This window comes from Coenobita brevimanus, chromosome 42 (assembly GCF_032717465.1).
Source record: "Coenobita brevimanus isolate Jiangsu-jjx chromosome 42, ASM3271746v2, whole genome shotgun sequence".
Taxonomy (NCBI): Eukaryota; Metazoa; Arthropoda; class Malacostraca; order Decapoda; family Coenobitidae; genus Coenobita; species Coenobita brevimanus.
The window spans coordinates 8,985,207-9,008,984 of record NC_136995.1 but is presented as its reverse complement, the minus strand read 5'-3'; positions in this window follow the sequence as shown (position 1 = coordinate 9,008,984).

The following is a 23,778-nucleotide window of genomic DNA, read 5'->3' as shown; positions in this document are numbered from 1 at the left end:
TCTCCAATTAAAAACACTCATTCCTCTCAAACTTTACCATCCATGCTTCCACATTTGCCCAGAACTCTTCTTTCACTCTGCTCACACGGTCTTCTGTTAGCGCATTTACACACAAAATCGCCCACACAATCTTTGAACTCTTATGTTCTTCTGTCTCTTGCACACAACAATACATACAGCCTCCTTTTTGCTCTCTTATTCCCACCTACAGCCGCACAAATACCCCATCCATACTCCCACTCCCTTATACTCTGATCTCTCCATTTAGTCTCCAACAATCCACATATGTCCACTTTTGCACCCACAAGCATCAGTACACACTCTCTCTCTCTCTCTCTCTTTGATCTCATCATTCGCACTCCTTACATTCCACGTTGAAATCCGTACCAATTCTTTGTACTGACCTTGGTCGTCACCTGTTGGTCTGTCTGTCCTAGTCAGAGGCAATTTGTTTCTCTTTTTAAGTTAGTTGTTTTCTGGGAAGGGGCACTAACCCTCTGCCAACCCACTTGTTTCCAAGTAAGGAACACGTAATGGTCGGTTATAAGGTTGCCACCCACTGTACTGAATGATTTCCTGGTTTACAGGAAATCATTTGGCTTGTTGCTCAGTGTAGAGTTACCAGGAATAGAGTACACTGAATGAGTGAACGGTGGGCGCCTCCATAATAATAATCATCATCATAATAATAATAATAATAATTAATAATAATAATAATAATAATAATAATAAATAATAATAATAATAATAATAATGAAAAAAGAAGAAGAAGAAGAAGAATGATAATATCTAGAAAAAGTTAATTGGCATGAGCAGTTTCAATAACTCACCACATGATGTCATGCAATTTTTTCCTCAGTTCGACTGGGGGGGCCTATTTATTCCCCAATACCAATCGCTGGAGCTGGTGATTTCAAGGGGCTTTATATAGTTTTCCCTTCGAAATGAAGGTATTATGGCCTCCGTAGAAGTACGTCAAACAGGCTGTGTCCTTGACTTTTGGGTCAAGGTCATTCATACTTGGTAGTCACATAAAGTATTTCAAGTTCTATAAATGCACCAAGTCTGGTGAATATAGCTTGATTCTATTTTTTCGCTGTGTACTCAAGTGACCCCAAAATACTTTCCATTGACCTGCGGCCGATCTCAGAAACTGCTCTCCCGAACAGGCCCATAGTCACTTCACCATGCTCCCCCTTGGCTGTCCCACAAAAATTTCATGTCTGTACATTTAGCGGTTTCTGAGAATCTGCGAATAGACTATTTTTACAGGTTTTTAGATGAGACTGGAAAACCAGCACTGGGAACTGGAGGATACTGGATCATATGTAGCCGCCTGCTGGGAGACTCAGATAACAGAGTATGATAGCCGTAGCTTTGAAATTGAGCGAATACGAGCAATTTACTTCTTCGTAAGAAAGAAGACGAATGACAAGAACAGTATAATATAATAATAATAATCCATCCAGCCATCATCCGATCCTACGTTGCCCCATAAGGAGCGTAGGAGCCCGGGGCTAGGCAGTTGATCCTGACATTTAAGATGAGAGTGACCAGCCTCACTCATCCCTGAGTGGCATTACGTGAGCAATAAATCCCAACCATCCCTTGGATATAAACCTTCACCGGCTCAATCCGATTGGAGCACAATAATTACCCACTAAACCACCAGGCGCCAAAATTTGGTTATATGGTTACCACTCAGCGTAGTAAATGGTTTCCTGGTGTACAGGAAACCATTTGGCTTGTCACTCAGTGTAGAGTCACCCATAGGAAGAAGGAAGAGGAAAGAATGAAGGAATGAAAGACAGAGGAGGGAGTGTAAAGTCACCTGCAGGCAGAAAGATGAGGAAAGAATGAAGAAAAAAAAGACAGAAGAAGATGGAAGAAAAGAAGGATGGAGGAGAGGACAGAGCAGACACCCGAGAGCAGCACTACATTGAGTAAGCGGAAGGTGAGCGTGCCCACCTACCACATATAATAATAATAATAATAATAATAATAATAATAATAATAATAATAATAATATTCCATTCATCCATCATCCAATCCTACATTGCCCCATGAGGAGCGTAGGAGCCCAGGGCTAGGCAGTTGGTCCCGACATTTAAGATGAGAGTGATCAGCCTCACTCATCCCTGAGTGGCATTACATGAGCAATCAACCCCAACTACCCCTTGGATATAAACCTTTACCGGCTCAATCCGATTGGAGCGCAATAACTACCCACTAAACCACCAGGCGCCAAAATTTGGCTATATGGTTACCACCCAGCGTAGTAAATGGTTTCCTGGTGTTCAGGAAACCATTTGGCTTGTCACTCAGTGTTGAGTCACCCACAGGCAGAAGGAAAAGGAAAGAATGACGGAAAGAAAGACAGAAGAGGGAGTGTAAAGTCACCCGTAGGCAGAAGGACAAGGAAAGAATGATGGAAAGACAGAAGAGGATGGAAGGAAAGAAAGATGGAGGACATTATAACAATAATAATAATAATAATAATAATAATAATTAATAATAATAATAATAATAGTAATAATAATAATAATAATAATAATAATAATAATTAATAATAATAATAATAGTAATAATAATAATAATAATAATAATAATAACAATAATAGTAATAATAAAGTGTATGTGCAATTTCTTCCTGTGTACGCACAGAAAACATGGAAACTGCTTGCTCAATCCTGCGATACGAATGCCGATTTAGTTGAAATCCATGTGGTCACTGTCCCTTATTTCTGATCGTTTTTACTTTTGGGAGGAAGGTTGAGTGGATGTGTATGGCATGTAGGAGCACTACCGGGCCTTGGGAACAGGCTGTGAAGCAAATGCCCAGAGTCGGACACATAAAATGAAAGAATCTCTTGGAAGTACATGGTTCCCAATTACCGCATTACAGATGATTCCTTTGTACAATATGCAGCAAGATATCAAAGTCAAATGTGCAATCCTTTCACAGATTTTTAAAGATAATTTCCTGAAGAGGGCTAACCCCCCTAAAATTCATGATTACAAAACTGTATATAGTGGAATACCTTCCCAGTAACTACAGAGACTCAGTGTGAAGTGTCATTAAAAGCTTTCTCCAATTTCTGATCATTTGGTATCAAAGACATATATTCCCTCCTTTCACTATTTCTGAGAAATTTTAATTAAGTGAGAAGGGCTGAACCCTTTAAAAACCAGGGTTGGAAAACTGTACCAGTATATAATGGAAAAACTTCCCAGTAACCAACAGAAATCTCCTGTGAAGTTTCATTCAAGTATTTCCCTAATTTCTGTTTGTTTCTATTATTAGGAGGGGGCTGACGCCTCAAATATCATTAGGTAGGTTCCACTCCTCAAACATCGCATCACAGATGCGAGACCACCGCACAACATGGACAAAGATATCAAAGTCATATCTACCATCCTTCTCCTATTTTGTATCCTTTATAGTATTTGGTGGGGGCCTAACCCTTATAAAATTAATGGTCAAAATTTTATATAGCAGAGGATATGATCAAGTACCCAGCCGAACTGAGCTGAGATGTTTCGTTGAAATCTTCTTTTTTATCTTTTTGGGGGGTAGGGGATGGAGGTTGACCTCTAAGAATCACTGGGGAGGAGACTCACGTTCCTTAAATTTGGCCTTACGGAATAGTCCATTATCCAACATATACTTCTTCAGCAAACCAATAACTGACTTCCTTGCATTCTTTCTGATTTTTTTTACTAGGTTGGCTGAACACCCCTGCAAATCTTGGATGGAAAATTTAAATAATCATTATGGTGGAAAATCATTCAAGGAACCCACCGAACTCACCTGAGAATTTTCGTTAAAATCCATGTGCTCACTTTCCCTCATTTCTGATTATTTATATTTTTGGGAGAAGTGATGACTCCCAGAGATTGACTTGGGGGATCATGCTCCCCTAATGTCGTATAATGGTTAAGAGTCTATTGTATAACATACTACGATAGCAAAGCCATATCTGCCTTCTTTGAGAATTGGGTTAGGGGGTATGCCCTCCCCCCAAAAAAAAAGAAAACATGGTTGGAAAACTTTATGTAGTAAAAGACCTCTCCAGGATCCCGAAACTCTCACTTTGGAAGTTTCATTCAAATCCATCTCATAGCCTAGAGGAGTTAAAGCACCCACCTACCCACACACACACACACACACACACACACACACACACACACACACACACACACACACACACACACACACAGCCTGAGTGTAAGGATACAGTATAATTCCCACTGTCTGTCACGGGGGGATGTGAGTTTAAGAATTAATAATGATAGATGTTACTTGAAAATAGAGACAAGGAATTGACTTGTGAAAATCAAGCAGTAAGTTTACTTTATGCCGGCTTACTTTGTCGATTCTCTAAGGACGAGAATTTATAAACTTTCTCAACAGTACACATCAGAGATTAGTTACTCACGTGTGCTGTTTGTAGTACTGTTAGCCTCTCGAGAAAGTGACTCCACCCCTGACAATCAATAACTAATGCTAATAATAATAAACAGGTTCTTGCTAATGCAAACTCCTGGTTGGCACAACGGATTTAAGTTTGATACAAAGAACTGGCCTAAGCACCAGTTAAGGATAATGTAAAGAGTCTGTGCAAACTAGGAGCGGCAACTAAAATAAGTTTAATGTGGAGAAATAAAACACGAGTTTAATTACATTAAGCTCAAAGAAAAGAACTGTAAATTTATTAATTACAATTAAATAAGTTTAGGTTAAATGAATCTCATAAATTAATTCAAAATAACAAGGAGAATACACTCACTCACTCATTCTAAAGCTAAACACACTTAAGCCTAGATAAACGAATAGAAATACTGGTCAGTGGAGGGGAGCTGAGCGAAAAGACTGGGCGCCGTGCTGAACATCAAAACGCTGCTATTCGCTAAGCCTGCTTCGCCAATTCACCGTCTAGGTGGAGATTCAGGAACTCACTGTACAATGGCGGCACTGCCTTACACTGGGCACAAACGGTTCTACCCTCACAACGACTCAAAGCTGACTGACTTCAAACTATGAAAGAGGTAGGGGCTGGCCGTGTTTGCAGGAAGTAGGCGTGGCCTAAGTCAACGGCCAACGAGAGAGGGTGAACGATATACGGTCACAATAAATCACTCAGTGAAGGCTCTAATGTCGTGGGAAAGAATGGTCACTTGTGAAACAGTGACAAATGTTCTGAAAACCATCCTGATCGAGTGAATACAAGGACGGTTGAAGAGAGTGATGCGCAGTGGGAATTCCACTAGAATTCACGGTTTTCTCACTGAAGTACAATGTCACGAATTTATAAATACGCTCGTGCGAATTCGTGACATTACGCCTCATCAAAATCAAATTTTTCTTCAGAAAAATTTTCGATATACATACATATAAATCCTAACTCAGCCACAAGAGATTCACACCGTGGTGTGTGTACTATCCTGCTACAGGAGAAAATCACAGTCGCCCATGAGCGTAAAAACCTCATCTTCATGTTAATAGAAGCAAGCTTGAGGAAAAAACTCCGTGACGATGGTGAAAAATCCTGTATTCAGGCCAAACTGAGTGAAAAGTTTGCTACATTTACATTAACAACTAATTGTTATGTAGCGTGATGTATGTAATACACGGTGTAAGTGTGACAGTTGTGGTGTAACTGTGCCTACGTGTAAAATTATGTAATACAAATAAATACAGTAGTAAATAAAGGTGACGAGGCAGAAGAGAAGAGGCAGCAGCATGCGGCAGAGACGATCAGCTGATCTCTACGACAAAATTGCTACACCCACCAGCTGCATCGTGCTCTCACAACGGCCTTCGAGACATCCCCTCCTGCCTCGGATCTCGATAGCCAGGCAGATCAGGTAGCACGCATTTTTGCACAAGCTGCCTCTCTTGCCATCCCCGTGCAGCGACGCTCGGCGAGGTGCTACCGAGACGGCTGGATCTACTGCGACAGGGTCAAGGAATTGAACAGGAGACTCAATGCGGCTCGCAGGCAGTACCGACGGCGCCGTACATCTCCGCACCGTCGGTATTTGGTTGCAGTGACATGCCATGTGGCTTCGGAGAAACGCCGCCTTAAGGAGGAGACGTGGATCGGATGGTGTCGGACGTTGGATTCTCACTCCACTCTCCGTGAGATGTGGAGAAGAATCAAGTCCATCTCCGATCCACGTCCTCCCCGTCCTCCATCTCATCCTGACCCTGCCGCTGAGGCCAGCCGTCTTGCTCAGCACTTCGCTGACCGCTCTGCCTCGTCTAATCTCCCGCAGTCTGTCAGAGCCCTACAGGAACAGCTGTCCGCCTCTCGCACTGCAGCAATTCAGGCAGCATGTGATAGGCCTGACCCTGCTGACTGTCTGATCACCAGTGGGGAGCTCCATAAAGCGCTGCAACGCAGAGAGGACACTGCGCCGGGGCTTGACGGCCTCACATACTCTGTCCTATCAAATGCTGGAGATTATGGTAGAGCACGTCTACTTGACCTGCTCAACCTATCGTGGTCTGAGGGGCGTCTTCCGAGGTCGTGGAAGACGGCTGTTATCCACCCGATTCCGAAACCTCGTGATCCCGCCGCCATGCGCCCCATCTCCCTCCTCAGCTGTGTTGCCAAGACGGCTGAGAGGGTTGTGCGGGCTCGCCTTGCTTGGCGGCTGGGACCACTGCACCCAAGGATTTATGCTTTTCACCCTGGCAGGAGTACCACCCACTGCCTCGCATCATTCCTTGGGGAGCTGAGGGGAGGAAAGGGAATGGCCGTCTTCCTCGACCTTGAGAGGGCGTTTGAACTAGCGAACCCAACAGTTATCTTGGTGGCTCTTGCAGCCAGGGGTGTGGGAGGCAGGTTACTATCCTGGATCAAGGATTTTTTCACTGCTCGATCAGCGGGGGTCCGATTTCAGGGGCATCTCTCCCCTTTTTCTCACCATGACAATGGCACCCCTCAGGGAAGTGTCTTAAGCCCGCTCTTGTTTAACATCTTGATGGAGGGGCTTTTAACCATTGACTATGGGCCTGGCATAACACTACTGTGCTATGCAAACGACCTAGCCCTCATTTTTACCCGCAGGGACTGTTTTTCGCAGGCATATTCTGCCCTCTCCCGCCTGCATGAAAAATGCAATGAGCTAGGGCTCAAAATAAATCTTACAAAGACCAAATGTCTGCCCTTTGGCCGCCATCCCCCTGACTTCCCGGTGCTGCTTGGAGGCCACCAGCTCACCGTGGTCACTTCGCACCAGTATCTGGGGGTCTGGTTTGACAGGGGCCTCACCTTTGGCAGCCACGTCCGATATCTGAGGGAGCGTGCCTTAACTCGCATGGCTGCCCTCCGATACCTTTCAAAACAGAGTCTGGGGGCATCATATGCAGTCCTCCGCACTTTTTACATCCACGCAATCCGCTCTCTTGTGGACTACGGAGCAATCTGCTTGTCTGGCCTCACACCACCAATCTCCAGATCTCTGGAAGTCATCCAGAATGATGCTCTACGAATCATGCTGGGTGCTCCACGTTGGACCCGGATCACTAACTTACGGATGGAGAGTGGTTTGCCGTCGCTGGCGCACCGAATAGCACTACGAGTGACGCTTATCACTCACCAGTTAGTGCAGCGCCGACCAGAACTGCCAGTCTCTGCCCTGCTCCTACGACTACTACGACGACCACCTGAGCCGCTCCCCCAACGCGACTGGGCCCGAACCACAGCAGCTCTTATCCACAACCTGGAAGTTGCGCCTTGTCTCTGCCAAGGCCCTGATTCCCCATTTCCTGGGTTTCAACACCCACCGCCATGGAAGCCACCTCCATTCCACATTCTCACTCCAACGGAGGCAAAACCTCGCTCCTCTATCCCTGCCATCCTGCGACAAGAGGGTCTCAGTCAGGTGGCTGCTCTGCACTCCCCGGGCTCGGCCACTTACTTTACAGATGGGTCGGTCCACCCTGATGGCTCTGCTGGGTCCGCTTTCGTCCTTGGAAGGACAGTTGAATCATGGCGCCTCTCCCCTGGTGTATCTGCATTTCAGGCAGAGCTCGCAGCAATTCTGGGTGCGTTGCGACATGCTCACCATCATCATTACCAACGCATCGTTGTTCATACAGACTCCCTTTCTTCTCTCCAGAGGTTGCGCTCATTCTCACTGCAAGACAATATATTTCTCATAACGGCCATCCATACATTTGCAACCCTCCTTGTCCAGAGAGGAGCCACTATCACTCTTCATTGGCTCCCAGGACATGTGGGGATCACTGGGAACGAAACAGCTGATGTCGCTGCACGCTCCGCCTGCTCTCTGCCAGAGATCACATTCCCACTTCTCCCCGGCCCATCACATGTCCGTCGCACTTTGACTGCAAAAATAGGTAGGCTGTCTCAGGAGGAGCACCAGCTTTGCGTCGCTGAAGGTTCCACATCTGCGACTTGGTATGCCACAGCCACATCATACTCTCCTTTGGTGCCTCCCCCAGGCCTGCCAAACTATCTTTTAGTGCGACTTAGAAGATTACGAATGGGATTCCCATGCTATAAGCAGATTAAAAATACGGCAACAGATCCGTGTGCTCATTGCTTAGAGAGGTCGGATACGCCTCTCATCCATTACATACTTCACTGCCCTGCCACAGCTCATCTCAGATCTCGTCCCGCAGCTGGCTTTGCCCAATCGGGCAACGATTATACTGACGCTGCTGGCATTGTGGCCAGAACACCTTTTAAAATTTTACTACAAACAGTTAGGGACTACCCCCCTCCTCGTTAAATACAGCTTGTACGCTACATGTGCACCACTGACGGGCTCACTGTTTGCCCGTGTCTCAGCACTGCTGAGACGAATATCCAAACAACAGCAACAACCAGCTGCACCTGCAAAAGCATAAGGTGGAACATCAAAAGTGTCAGTGCGACAAACAATCTTTATTAAATTACAATCTCTCTGCCTAGCAGTCGGTATATATGCTACAAAGAGTATGCCCTAGCCGAAAATTTTAAGTGACAGCCAAGCTTTGTACATTCGAGGTCACCATTATTTTCGTATTAGATTATTAATCAGGAAACCTGGTCCCATGACAGAATCTCAAAAGACCCTTATAGTTTACTGGTTAAACCCTACATTATTATTAACCAGGAAATGTGGTCCCAGGACAGAATCTCAAAGGCTCCTTATAGTTTACTGGTTAAATTATTAACCAGGGTGGTCCTAGGACAGAATCTCAATGGACCCTACTGGTTAAACCTAACTCTACAATTACGATTAACATTGCCAAGCTGAGAATCCCTACGCAGTCTCAGGAAGGTCACATTTTAACACCCACCGTGGGTGTGAACACTCATGTGGATAATGTGCATTCTCCGGGAATCCTCAGAGAGGCCCACAGCTCGAGACACTACAAGGTAATTCAAACACAGCATTGGATTGTCTCTGCGGGGTTCTCGAACTTCCCCTTAATCTATGGTACATATGTATGTACAGGCCCTGGACATAATGTGTCCTGTGGGGCCAACGGGCGAGACGTCAGGTCTGCACTCACATTACCACTGCCCTGTCTCTCAACTGACTCAGAGATCATTGGCATGGATTCACACGGCACAGGAAGGACATGTCCCTGCTTGGTGGTACGTTGACACACATTGCTGGAACGCACAAAGTTATCTATTTCTTGTCCCATTCCTGGCCAGAAAAAGTCAGCACAGATACGGCCCTGGGTTTTCTTTTTGCCCATGTGACCTCCTGACGCTGAACAATTACCCCATTCTAACACTGCTTGGCGATACTTAGCGGGAACGACAAACTGCAGTCAAATCTCGCCTTGGGGTGTTCGTGACTCACGGTAGAGCCGTCCTTGTTTACGAAGGAACCTGGCTTAACCTCCCCGTGAATACTTAATCACTCAACCCTTTTGTTTCTTCCGCACAGCAACAAGTGTTGGGTCAGAGTGTTGTTCTTGGACAACACCTTGTCTACAAATCATATCTTGTGGTGATGCAATGGTCACCGGGGTAACACAATTTGGAGCCTCAGCCATGGCTCGTGTTACTGCAGCCAAAGTCTGAGTAGCGTCATCTACGGTGCAACTATATTTGGCACCAGTTATGGTGCCTATGATAAGGTCAAACAAAGGTTCTGACATGACAACTGCGTCTGTCGTCCCGGTGTAAAATGGAGATGCACCTGGATACGTGCCTCAGGGAACAGTCTCACTGATCCATCAATAAGCTGAGCTTGGATCTGTCGACCTGTGTACTCCTCAGGCCGAACTAGACTCTGCCTGACAGAGCAACCTGAGGAACCATTGTCTCTCAGGACCTTTACAGGAAAGCCTCCCACAAACCCTAGCTGAACAAGGAAGGCACTGTTGCCTGTGGGAGGACCTGTGGAGGAAGCACCCAGCAATTGATGAGGCCTTTGCTGAATAAATGATGCAGCAAACATGGTGCCCTGAGAAATAGATACCTGAGGGGTCGTACTCACCTTCTGGGGAGATGGAGCGTTGACCACCTGTGGCAGAGTGTTCACTGTTGCTGGGGGACTAGTGAACTGTGGGGAAGTACCTGTGCTGCTAGGGACGACACCACCATACTGTTGTTGATGAATGAAGGCTGTGTTTGCCTCCTGCCTCAGATACACTGGGGCTGGTGCTGAAAAGGATTGTCCCAGTTGTTGATTGCGTGGCTGATACTGCTGCTGGTTAGGGTACTTGTTGTACCTTTTCCAGTCAGGTTTCTGAACAATCTGCCCCTGGTCCTTCTTCTGCGGTTTGTTTGGACCTTGGCCATTATTCTGAGAACGGCCTTGATGCTGGGGTTCAGTCTGAGACGGTGTCCCAGATTTGTCAGCTTTCCTGTTCCAAGTGTGTTGCTTACGAGTTTCATATCCGTACGCAGTGAAGAATGAATCAGCCTTCTCCACCATTTTGCTGGCATCCCTTACCTGGCAGATCTTAAGCTGAGCCATAAGCTCTGTAGGCCACGACTTTTCTAGCTGCGTGTGCAGCATGAGGTCAATTATCCCCTCTCGTGTGGGAGGAGTTTCATCCTTCTCCATCCACTCATCTAAGTATAAGCAGTAAGCCGATCAAGAAACTGAACAGCAATCTCCTTTTCTTGTAGACGCACCCTCATAAACTGACTCCTGGCGTCGTCAACTGTGAGACTGTACGCTTTGACGAGTGCGGCCTTCATCATCTCATACGTGAGATTGTCTCTACGAATTCTGTTGAGAGTATCTAGGGCATGGCCCTCAAACAAGCTAAGAAACTGGAGCCACTTAGCGGCCTCATCCAGCTGGTACAGCTGAGCCATATCTTTGAAACGAGCTATGAATGGTTTGATTCGCTCGGCTACCTTGTATGGAGGAAGCTTGATGTGTGGGGTCGCCAGAACATGTGCAGGGAGAGCGCTCGTGGAGCTTGGGTTAGATGCACCAGATGTGTCTGAAGCCAAGGAGTCTCGCTTGAGCTTCAGCATCTCAAGTTCATGTTTCTCACGTGCCTCTCGCTCGGCACGTTCGTGTTCTCGTTGTTCTTGCTCGTATTCGCGTTCTCTTTTGCGTTGTTCTAGCTCATATTCGCATTGTTTTTGCTCGTGTTCACGTTCTCTCTCTCGTTCCTCGCGCTGTTTTCACTCATGTTCGCGTTGCTCTCGCTCGTATTCATTTTGAATTCTATGCTCTTCACGAGCATCATTCTCACGTTGCTGCTCGTAACTAAACCGAGAGAGTACATAATCTTTTATTTGGTCGGGGTCAGTGAGCCCCATATCTTTGGCTTCCTGTACATATACATTAGTAGTCATGATGCTAACTCAATTAAGGCTGAGTGGACTAAAGACTGAGTACTGACTGCTATTTTGCAGAGAAATGCCAATAATCAAAAGTAAAGAATATAGGCACAGGTTAGTGGTGACCAGTTTTATCTAGTTAAACTGGTAAAAAAAGAAAATTGAAAAAAAAATGCAACTGACTGTGAAAACTAATACGTAAAATTGATAGAAATGGATCAGTAACCATCAGTAAGATAGTGCCTATAGACTCAAATGATAAATACCTAGGTGTGAGTGAGTGAGAATTATATCGATAATAACTTTAGAGCTAGGAACTAATATCCTGGAATGCAGTCGCCAGATGTCACGGAGGGATGTGAAATTATGAATTAATATTGCTTGATGTTACTTGAAAATAGAGACAATGAATTGACCTGTGAAAATCAAGCAGTAAGTTTACTTTATGTCGGCTTACTTCGCCGATTCTCTAAGGACGAGAATTTATAAACTTTCTCAACAGTACACAGCAGAGACTAATTACTCACGAGTGCTGTTTGTAGTAATGTTAGCCTCTCGAGAATGTGACTCCACCCCTGATGATCAATAACTAATGCTATTGATAATAAACAGGTTCTTGCTGATGCAAGCTCCTGGCTGGCACAACGGATTTAAGTTTGATACAAAAGAACTGGCCTAAGCACCAGTTAAGGATAATGTAAAGAGTTTGTGCAAACTAGGAGTGGCAACTAAGATAAGTTTAATGTGGAGAAATAAAACACGAGTTTAATTACATTAAGCTCAAAGAAAAGAACTGTAAATTTATTGATTACAATTAAATAAATTTACGTTATATGAATCTCATAAATGAATTCAAAATAACAAGGAGAACACACTCTCATTCATTCAAAAGCTAAATACTTAAGCCTAGAAAAACTAATAGAAATATTGGTCAGTGGAGGGGAGCTGAACGAAAAGACTGGGCACCTGTGCTGAACATCAGAACGTTTCTATTCGCTAAGCCCACTTTGCCAATTCACCGTCTAGGTGGAGATTCAGGAACTCACTGTACAGTACAACGGCGGTGCTGCTCTACGCTGGGCACAAACGGTCCTACCCTTGCGACGACTCAAAGCCGACTGACTTCAAACTATGAAAGAGGTAGGGGGGCTGGCCGTGTTTGCAGGAAGTAGGCATGGCCTAAGTCAACGGTCAACGAGAGAGGGTGAATGATATATGCTCACAATAAATCACTCAGTGAAGGCACTAATGTTGTGGGTAAGAATGGTCACTTGTGAAACAGTGACAAATGTTCTGAAAACCATCCCGATCGGGTGAATACAAGGATAGTTGAACTGAGTGATGCGCAGTGGGAATTCCACTAGAATTCGTGGTTTTCTCACTGAAGTACAATGTCACGAATTTATAAATACGCTCGCGTGAATTCGTGACACTGTCGCAGGATGGATAATAATAATAATAAAAATAAAAATAATAATAATGATAATAATACTAATACTAATAATAATAATAACTAGACACAAGGTCACTAATCTTGTGCATATCACCTTAGGTCATCAAGGTTTATAAGTCCGCCAAGTATGGTGGTTCTACAATAGCTTAAATAATTCATCGAAAATTAGGTGACCCAGAGTATCTGTAAAAGTCTCAATTTTTTCCCAGGCGATTCCATACTCCCTTCTGTACTGTGTCCGTTTTAAGGCTATATTGCAGTAAAATTTCAGTTTCCTAGCTTAAGCTGTTCTTGAGATGGCGTGGCTGACTCATTTTACTGTGTTCCAGTTAATATCCAGAGATCCAGTTGACGAATTACCACCATATTTGGCCAGAAGAAGCAGACAGCTCTGCCTAAACTGTCCAAGTTTGTAGGTTCTAGGCCAAATATCTTTTGAAATATCGCAGTTTTTATCATCATCCAGACCTCCTTTCCCACCCTATGGCAGGGGGAGGAGTAGGAACGTCCAGACAGCCCAAGTTTGCCCAGTCCAGTGGACCAAACTTCCATTCACTTCTCATTCAAGCCCCCGTAATCTTGGCTCTATCTGATACGACAAAAAAACTTTCACCACATTTTGTGGCTTCACATAAACGTATCTGATAGTCATTCTGAAAGCTGGCATGTTAAGAAAGGGTGCCAAACCCCTGATCATGCACGTCTCATGACATTCATCTAGCCAGGTCGATCTCTTGTCAGTCCCCTAGTCACCACTTCCATACCTCTATCCTCACACACTCATCCACCATATCCCTCCATTCTCCTTGGCCTATCTTGCCTCCTCCCTCCTTTAAATTAGCTCAGATATACCTTTTTCACCACTCTGTTGTTATCCATTCACTCTACATGACCATACCATCTCAGCACACTTTCTTCAATTCTGGTGTCCACAGACTTCCGCACTCCACATCTTTCACGAATCACATTATTTCGTATCGTATCCACTCTCTGTACTCCACATACATTCCTCAGCAGTCCCATCTCTACTGCTCTCTTGACATTTCTTTTCATGCCACACCATAGTCTCACACCCATATGTCAAAGTTGGCACTAACACTCCATGTAAGCCTCGTGTAGGCTGCAACACTCAACCCTCTGTGAAGGCCTTCAAAACACCAGCTACTTTTTTTCCTTGTTTCACTCTACTTTTCACTTCTTTTGCACATTTTCCTCTCTTTTCTATCACTGTACCCAGGTATTTGAACTCTCTCACAAGTTCCAGTCTCTCTTCATTCACTAACATCACGCTGGGAGTCACCTTCTCTCTCGACTACTATCACTTTACTCTTTTCTATTTACTCTCAAGTCACGACGCTCACAGACCAGCAAAACCCTGCACTAGCCTACCAAGTTCTTGTTATGTATTTGCAAGTAGCATTGCAACATCAATATACAACAAATTTGAGATATTCCATCCATTACCAGCGCTATCCCTTTCTCCATTACTCTTGGTTTTACATCTCTCATCATCCCTTCCAGGTATATATTGAACAACCATGGAGACATCACACAACCTTGTCGCACGCCCACACTGATTGTGAACCATTCACTTAGATGCCTATTTACCCTTACGCATGGCTCACTACCATCATAAAAACTCTTTACGGCACCTAGCAGCTTACCATCTACACCGTACATGCGCAAAACCTTTCGCAATCCTTCTTTGTCTAAAATAATAATAATAATAATAATAATAATAATAATAATGAATAATAATAATGATAATTTTATTTCCAACCGCGATAGCGAAGCTGGTATTTTTTCAATGTGTGTGTGTGTGTGTGTGTGTGTGTGTGTGTGTGTGTGTGTGTGCGTGTGTGTGTGTGTGTGTGTGTTAGCACGATAACTTCGTAAACGCTCAAGATATCATCACAAAAATTTAAAGGTGTGTAGCAGGGATGAAAACCTCCCACGAGTATTGTTTTCAGTTTGTTTGTATCTCTGCGTGTCTGTTAGCACGATAACTTCGCATCGCTCAAGATAGAATCACAACATTTTACAGGTCTGTAGTAGGGATGAACGTAACAAGTTGGAAATTGGTAAAAGTGGGTCAAGGTGAAGGTCATATTCCGAGCAGCGCTAGATATGTATCGGCTCGCGGCCGGTGTTTCTTCCCCTTGACTCTAGTTATTATTATTATTGACAAAAAAGAAAACTCTCCTAAGAGATGTGGGAAGTTTTAATAAAATAATCATCATCATCATACTGTATTGTTAAATGAAGACGAAGGGCAACTGCAAGGCTTGGTGAATGAGTTCTGGAGGGTAAGAAACTGAATCTAAATGTGAATATAGCCAAAATTAAAGTTATGGTCTTCGAGAGAAATGAAGTCATTGAATGTACAGTGGGGCTAAATGAGAAGGAAATGGAAAATGTGATTACGTTTAAGTACTTGGTTAGTGTGATGAACAAGCATGGAAGTTTGGAGGGTGAAGTGCTTGAAAGGGTAGAACAGGGAAGAAAGGTTGCTGGTTCTTTAAAAGCATTGATAAGGAACAGGGAAGTGAGTATGAAAGTAAAAAAAACTCCCTGCAAGTGAGTATTGTGATACCAACCCTAACTTTTGGAAGTGAAGCTTGGACCTTGTTGGATGGACACAAGTTAAGAGTGAGAGCAGTGGAAATGAGTTATTTGAGAGGTGCATGTGGAGTTACGTGGAGAGACAGACTGGCAATGACATGAAGGAGCGTGTGGTGTGGATGTGGATATGATAGAAATCGTTAGGAGAAATATACTGAAGTGGTTTGGCCATGTGCAAAGGATGGAGAGCGAGAGATTAACGAGGAGAGTGTATGCGAGTGAGGCGGAGGGGGATTGAGGGAGGGGAAGGCCGAGGATGAGATGGAGGGGTGGGGTGGAGAGGTATATGAGAGAGGAGTGTGTGAACTGGGAGCAGGGCAGTGAAGTGGCGTTGGACAGAGCGGCATGGAGGAGATTTGTTTGTGGCCACCCCCTACTGGATTGAGGCGTCTAGCAATAGATAGATAGTAGATCACTATCATCATCATCATCATCATCCTCTCCGTACTATCATTTGACTCAGTTTTCTATATGTTCAATATTCAGGGGCGAGGTAAGTCCTGCTTGCTAATGTTCCATTAACCAGTTACAGTTATTCATATTTGTTTTGAATATAATGTCTCTGGGCATATTTACAGTTTTGGTTGTAGTTGCATATAAATTTCCTCTTAGCTAGTGCTTATCCAAAATTATTAGCCCTTTCTTTTCTGTGCACGGTATGTAATAAAAGAATATACTGTTATAAATGAAAATCTAGAAAATATAAACTGTATCGGTAATCAGTGTTTGAGTCGGAATAAAAGAAATTACATTACACTGTGTCTTTGCCACTTAAGACTCTTGTCGCCTGTTCCCTATATGGCGATAAGAGAAATGATTAATAATACCGTACATTATACTTTTCATTTCGATCCTAGACAAGCATTTCCAATCGTTTATTCAGCTTGTGATATTTTTCATTCATTCATTCATCATCTATTCCTGTGTTGCCCCACGAGGAGCGTAGGAGCCCGGGGTTAGGTAAGTTGATCCTGACATTAAAGATGAGAGTGACCGGCCTCACTCATTTCTAAGAGGCATTACTTGAGCAATAAAACCAACCACTCCCAGGATATATACCTGCGCCACCTCAATCCGACTGGATCGCCTTAGTTACCCATTAAATCACCAGGTGCCATAATTTAGTTTTATGGGTACCACCCAGCGTAGAAATGGTTTCCTGGTGTACAGGAAACTATTTGGCTTGTCACTCAGTATCGAGTCGCCCGTAGACACAAGGAAAAGGAAAGAATGAAGGAAAGAAAGACAGAGGAGGAATTAAGGAAAGAAGGAAGGAAGAGAGCAAAGGGCAGTCACCAGAGAGCTACATCGAGTGAGCGAATGGTGAGCGCCCTGATAATGGTGCTTCACGAGAAGTACTGGATAAAAAAAAGTTTGTCAGCACAAGCAATCAGACCTATGTAAAATTTGCCCTAACACATTTTTCTGAAGTACACATAGCCTGTAACTGGTCACCTGTAACTGGTTATGCGACATCAATCGGTGGGACTCGCCCGAAAAATGTCTGAGAATAGTACAGTAGTTGTGCTGATACTGAAAAGTGATGTGTAAGGCTTGATGATTTTTTTTTTTTTTTTAATGATCACTACAGAGTTTAGTTATGTTCATACTGGAAATGTTTGTTTGTAAGCTATTGTATAAACTAGTCCTGTAATAGTCAGGAAAGAATTAGTGTTCCATAGATCCTAACTACAAACGAATTTGCTCATCTAAGAGTGAACCATAAGAACCTGAGAGTTATTACTTTTACCATTAAGTCTCTCACGGTCAGAACAACACAAGTTTTATATTCCAGTAAACATCACACATCATTTTTTCTAAGAGTATCATGCGAAATTGATTAGGCAGATGTTAACGACGAGTATTGCTTTCTTCTACAGGACTGGGACTAAGTCTGGTTGTCCTGACTGTGGAAAAAGTACTTCACCTCGTCAGCCCTGAGGCCCGTTTTACCCTATGTTCGTGGCAGTGAACGGAAGGACAACAAGTTCTACGAAACAGAGTACAAGAACACCTTTGGACAAACGTCATCCAGCATTTACCTGAACTTTCTATTTTGTTATGACTTCTTTACTCACCAAGTTCATTTGCCTGTATACCTTTTAAACATTAATTCTTGGACATCACCTGCAACCTCGGAATCATTTTTCTTTCACCCTCACTCACACACACACCAACCCACACATGCATGCACACATAAAAATACATACTATGGTACATATGTACATTTATACAAACATATACATAATTGCATGGGTACGTTCATAGGTATACTGTAATTAAACATGCACAAACGGACACAAATGTTTCTTAGTGCATTTTAAACACATTTTATGCATATTACTCGTATATAATTTTTCTACACACATCCTCACACACACACATACACAAATACATACATAAATACATACACACACATACACATAGTTCTATACACGGACATACTTTGCTCAGTACATAATTTTTTAGAGGACATTTTGTGCACTTTGCTTAATCTCTTACTTTACACATGCGTGCGCACAATAAACACTTATACATATTCACTTCCGTGCATGTTAATGTACACTATTCATATTTAAACAGATTTTAAAAGATCTGACACACACACACACACACACACACACACACACACACACACACACACACACACACACACACACACACATGTAATGTCTTTCCTTTCAGAGAGAGAGAGAGAGAGAGAGAGAGAGAGAGAGAGAGAAAGAGAGGTATTATGCGAGATAATATGCGTTGTGGACAAAGAATAAATTATATTAGCAGCATTTTGGAAACCATCTGGGGCAATTTTATGCACTTAAGATAATAATTATATAAGTGTGTATATTTATCATTATGCTTATTAGTGCTTTAGGAACTGTGATTCTAGCACTATTTTAAGTGTCTTGCCGGATTTCTTTTCATTTTTTAGCGTTGAAATAATTTACATTTATTAGTACTCAAAACGATATTGAACGTTCGTTATAAAGAGAAAATGACACAGATGTAATGGAGGGCCTTTTAACTGGATATAAGAATTATTTTTCAGCAAATGTGTCTGTTTTTGTTACTTGTAGTCCGATTATGTTTTCTTAGCTAGCATCCATTTGTTTCATTATCTCATGTTATACTCACAAAGATTTAGAATAAACAATGCTGCCACCATAGGAATCTTAAAATAACTGTACTATACTTTTTTCAGTCCCTTGTCTCCGAATAGTTTCCTGCTATCACCTTTCACCTTTTTTTCATTATCAATAAATTGTAGCAGAGAGATAACCTGAATATCTTGATACTCTCATATACTCAGAGAACAACTCTGTTATGAAAAATTACGATTTTTTTAATCGCCTTGTTTGATTTACACCATGTGTATTTTTATACGATTTGTGAAGTTTTTTTTTTGGGGGAGGGGGGCGGGGGAGAGGGATATTTGTACGCAAAAGACTTTTTTTTCTGACGATATTTTCGTATGTTGTTTATGATAACAATCTTGAGGAATATCGTAACAGCTTCTGTTTCCAAGCATTTCGTGAACAGTTTATGAAATTTCCTGTATTGTTATTGAGATCAGAGATGAAATTATATTCTTCATACCACTTCGTTTCTTTCAGGTCTACCTTACTTCTAACATTAGGGATCTCAGAGTCTTCCACTGGGTTGGTTTTTCAGTCATAACATCATTGTTGAAAAGTTTTATACAGAATACTACTCAGTTGCTGACTACCCGAAGGTCTCTAAACCGGACAATTGGTTTTTGCCTATGTCTGGTCTCTGCTTTATTACTGTCAGATTTTTACAGCCTTAAGTACATATTTTAAAGTTCGTTAAGATGTAGCTCTTAGACATTTTTTCTTTATGCTTTTCCATATCTACTGCGTCTGGTTGATTTTGTTCTTTCAGCCATTCGAAATTAAGTTTACTGCCTGTTTTCTTGGTTTTCTAACGTCACCCTTTCAGGGCTGCTTCATTTATTGTCATGTACTTCAGTTACCCAGTATTTCAGACTAATTATTCTGTATTAGTAAAATATTTCTCTGGTTTTTATTTCTCATTGGAAGAACGAATGAATGCTGTTTCGAATTACCTCTTCCCATCCGAGAGCCAATTCTTCCTTAATTATATATATATATATATATATATATATATATATATATATATATATATATATATATATATATATATATCACCTTATTGTAATCACTTCCTCCATTTACGTCAGTACAGTTATATCATTCACTGCTCTTAGTAGTAGAGATGATTTTGTTGCTTTGTTTCATGTTATGGTTATTTTCAAGTCCACTTCCTATGCAGCACCATTCTGTTAGATGCAATGACGATCTTGAAAATTGTAAATCCTACAAGAATGCCACTTCTACCAATCTCAGTACCTCTTTCATTATTTCAACCTGCAGTCAAGCATTCACCATTCATGTTCTGAAATTATAATTTATAAAACTTTTTAACATGTCGTATTTGTAAGTCACTGTTGAATGATATATCTAGGTTATCTGCATCCCGTATGTATCATTCTAATGATGAAATCTGGCACTCCTTCATTTTTAATGAAAAGATCATGAACATTACTAATTATTTTATTCGTCAAAAATTATATTCCACGTTCTCTCTTTCCTTGCATACCTTTTGCGCATGATATGTGACCATCAGACAATGGTATGAATGTCTAAGCTTTTAAATGCCTTACCGAACCTTTCTCACAACATTCTGTTTTACTTGTCAGAGTTCTTCATGAAAAATAACTAAGTTTGGATTAATGACCAGAGTCAGGACAGTATACATCCCCAGGATGAACAGAGCTTCACTGTACCTACGAATTCCCAGCACCAGCATCTCTAAAGTCGGGATGTCTGCTACTGTGTCCAATTGTTTCTGCGCTGAAGGGGATCATTAACAGCACGATGCTTGGTCTTTTCATAGTGCTTGGTTGGAAAGGTTGAGCTTAATTTACCTGTCATATATTCCTGAAAGAAAAAAAAAAGTGCTTTGTGTGAACCCGAGCAAAACATGTGAATATTGCTGCCTCTCACTGGTTACGAGCAAGCGATCGCAGCGAGCAAAGCGATGTTTGCTCAACGTTAGCTGAGAAATGAGTGGCACGACACGACCCTGCCCGACCCGATACGACCCGACCCGACTGCGACGGTTTTCAGATGTTAATAATTTTTCTACTGAGATAGAGAAGATTATTTTAGCAGATAGTAGGTGCATTCAATAAATTTTGTTTTTAGCTATATAATTGCTCGTGAGAGTAAAAGAAACCTCTTGGAATCTCAACTTTCCAAGAGAATACACCAAGGGCTTCAACTGACACGCTCCACTATGAAATCGAATTTTAACAGATTTTCTGTTATAACACTCTTGCATGAATGCTTATAATTAAAAATCGGATGTTACGCTCATTTTACATGAACGTTTTTTCTCTGATTAGGAGGAGATTTAAGCAAGGGTAAGAACCACATTTCTGGGTTTTATCATTCGATCAATAGCCAAGCGTTTACCGACGCAGTTCGTTGACACGGCAGGTCGGGAGCAGAGAACTGAACATGGCGTGTGTGGTAAGTGCTACGGCACCTCGCTATGTGCACATCCAGAGCGAAATAGTGACAGAGAGAAAACGTGAGAAAAAGATATATTTTAGCTCAAGTATTCATCTGACATTATCCAACTTCGTCAACAGAAACGTTGAAAGTTTAAACCAAGATGAAATTATGATAGGCGTATGTACAAACGCTCACTCGCTCGTCACTCGTTCACAAAGCGCACTCAACTGGTATGCCTTCTTTGATCGTTTAACCTAAACAACTGAACCTATTTCTATTTTAGTATTCTTTCAAACAGCCAACTTATTGGTTCGTATTCTGGTCGGCTATGGGAGCTCTCTAACATCCTTTTCTTACCTATTTATTTTTTTTTAAATCTGGCACGTTACTATTGTACTGAATGTAATATATGAAAAAAGGAGCCTTGATAGAATACGTTAACTTACATAAAAGGGAAAACTGATGTGCAATATAGCAAGTAAATTTGCTAGGGAGTCTCATAGCCCGAAGAGAATACGGACAAGTATCTCGTTGTTGGGTAGTTCACCTATATTTTTCGTACATTAGTCTTAAAATCGGGAAGCAGTAATATTAATAATAAATGTCAGGATATGTCGATACCCGAAAAAATCACACACTTAAAAAAAAATCCATTCTTGTGTGTGTGTGTGTGTGTGTGTGTGTGTGTGTGTGTGTGTGTGTGTGTGTGTGTGTAATACCTTCTAATACACTTTCGCATGATGAATTAAATATGTTCATATGGCATATGTAAGCTTACGAAATATATATTTCATATCAGTATCATGATTAATTGTCCATGCTTCTTCCCAGACACCCACTTGACATCACTACAGTCCCTCATATATTTCATGTTTTTAACTGAAATGGGTAATATTTAACTTAGTCATATATATATATATATATATATATATATATATATATATATATATATATATATATATATATATATATACAGTCATGGACATAAATAATTACCTATCCTCCGGCACCCGGTGCCCAGTGCTTCCACTTTTAAGGTAATTACCCGATTTTAGGGTAATCAAGCCTATGTTGGGGCAGAATTTGAGGGTAATGTTTTTTTTAGGGTAATTGGGCAAATGCTGGGGCATAAATATAGAATCTAGGGTAATAAGAGACATTCACATTCCCTTAAAACAAACCCAATTTATAATACTTTTTGTCTGACATAAATAAATAACGAACTGTGATAGAAAGATATGATAATGTTCTGTCCAGTAACTTCTTGGCCTTTAAAAATTGTGGTTGGATGTGGCACGTTGGCAACTCCTCCTACGAAGCAGTTGATTTGACCGTTGAGTCGTTGGTCTGGCAGCTCAGCTGAATGTCTGATGAGGCCCGCGAAGAAAAAATAAGCTTCACGTTCATTCTGTCACAGGTTATTTCATTTTTCATATGTACTTTCTGTTGTTACTAGAATATTCCAGTATCTTTTTCCTACAAACATATTCAGTATTGTTTTTTGTTATTTTTATAGAAATGCCTAAATATCAACATGAAGGTAACTTTGACTTACATAATACTCTTCTTATGCAGTTCCATAATTTCTCAGCAAAAACATAAATAAATAAATACAAACAATAATAATAATAATAATAATAATAATAGTAACGACAATAATAATAATAATAATAATAATAATAATAATAAATACAAAAATAATACAGGGTGACCCAGAAAAGCCTCTCACATTTCAAAGGTAAATGAAAAAAAAAAATGGTTAAAGATAATTAAAATACTATTTGCACACATGAAACTTCATTCAATACGGTTTTTATTCATCATGTTTTAAAGATGACATCCTCCAAATGGTGGCTGTCATTGTCTATACACGCTTGGAGGCGATTTCTGAAGGCTGCCATGGCTCGATGGGTCATGTCGGGTGGAACAGTGGCTATCTCCAGCTCAGTTGCAACCTTAAGGGCTTCAAGAGTTTGGGGTCGCTGATTTAAGGTAGCCCAACAGAAAAAAATCAGAAGAGGTGAGGTCAGGGAAATGGGCCGGCCACCCAGCATCGCCACGTAACGAGATCACCTGATCCGGAAACATTTCCCTCAGCACTGCAGTGATCTTCGAGCTGTGTGTGCCGTAGCTCTATCTTACTGAAACCATACATCGAGTTCTTCAAGCTCCAGGTGCTCGAGTTGTGGCCTTAGAAAGTTTTCGAACATATCATTGTAACGGTCAGCACTTACGGTAACAGTAACACTACCCTCTTCAAAAAAATAAGGACCCACGATGCCAACATCGGCAACAGCGCACCACACAGTCACTCGATCGGAGTGCAAAGGTCTTTCGTGTAGCATGCGAGGGTTTTCTTCAG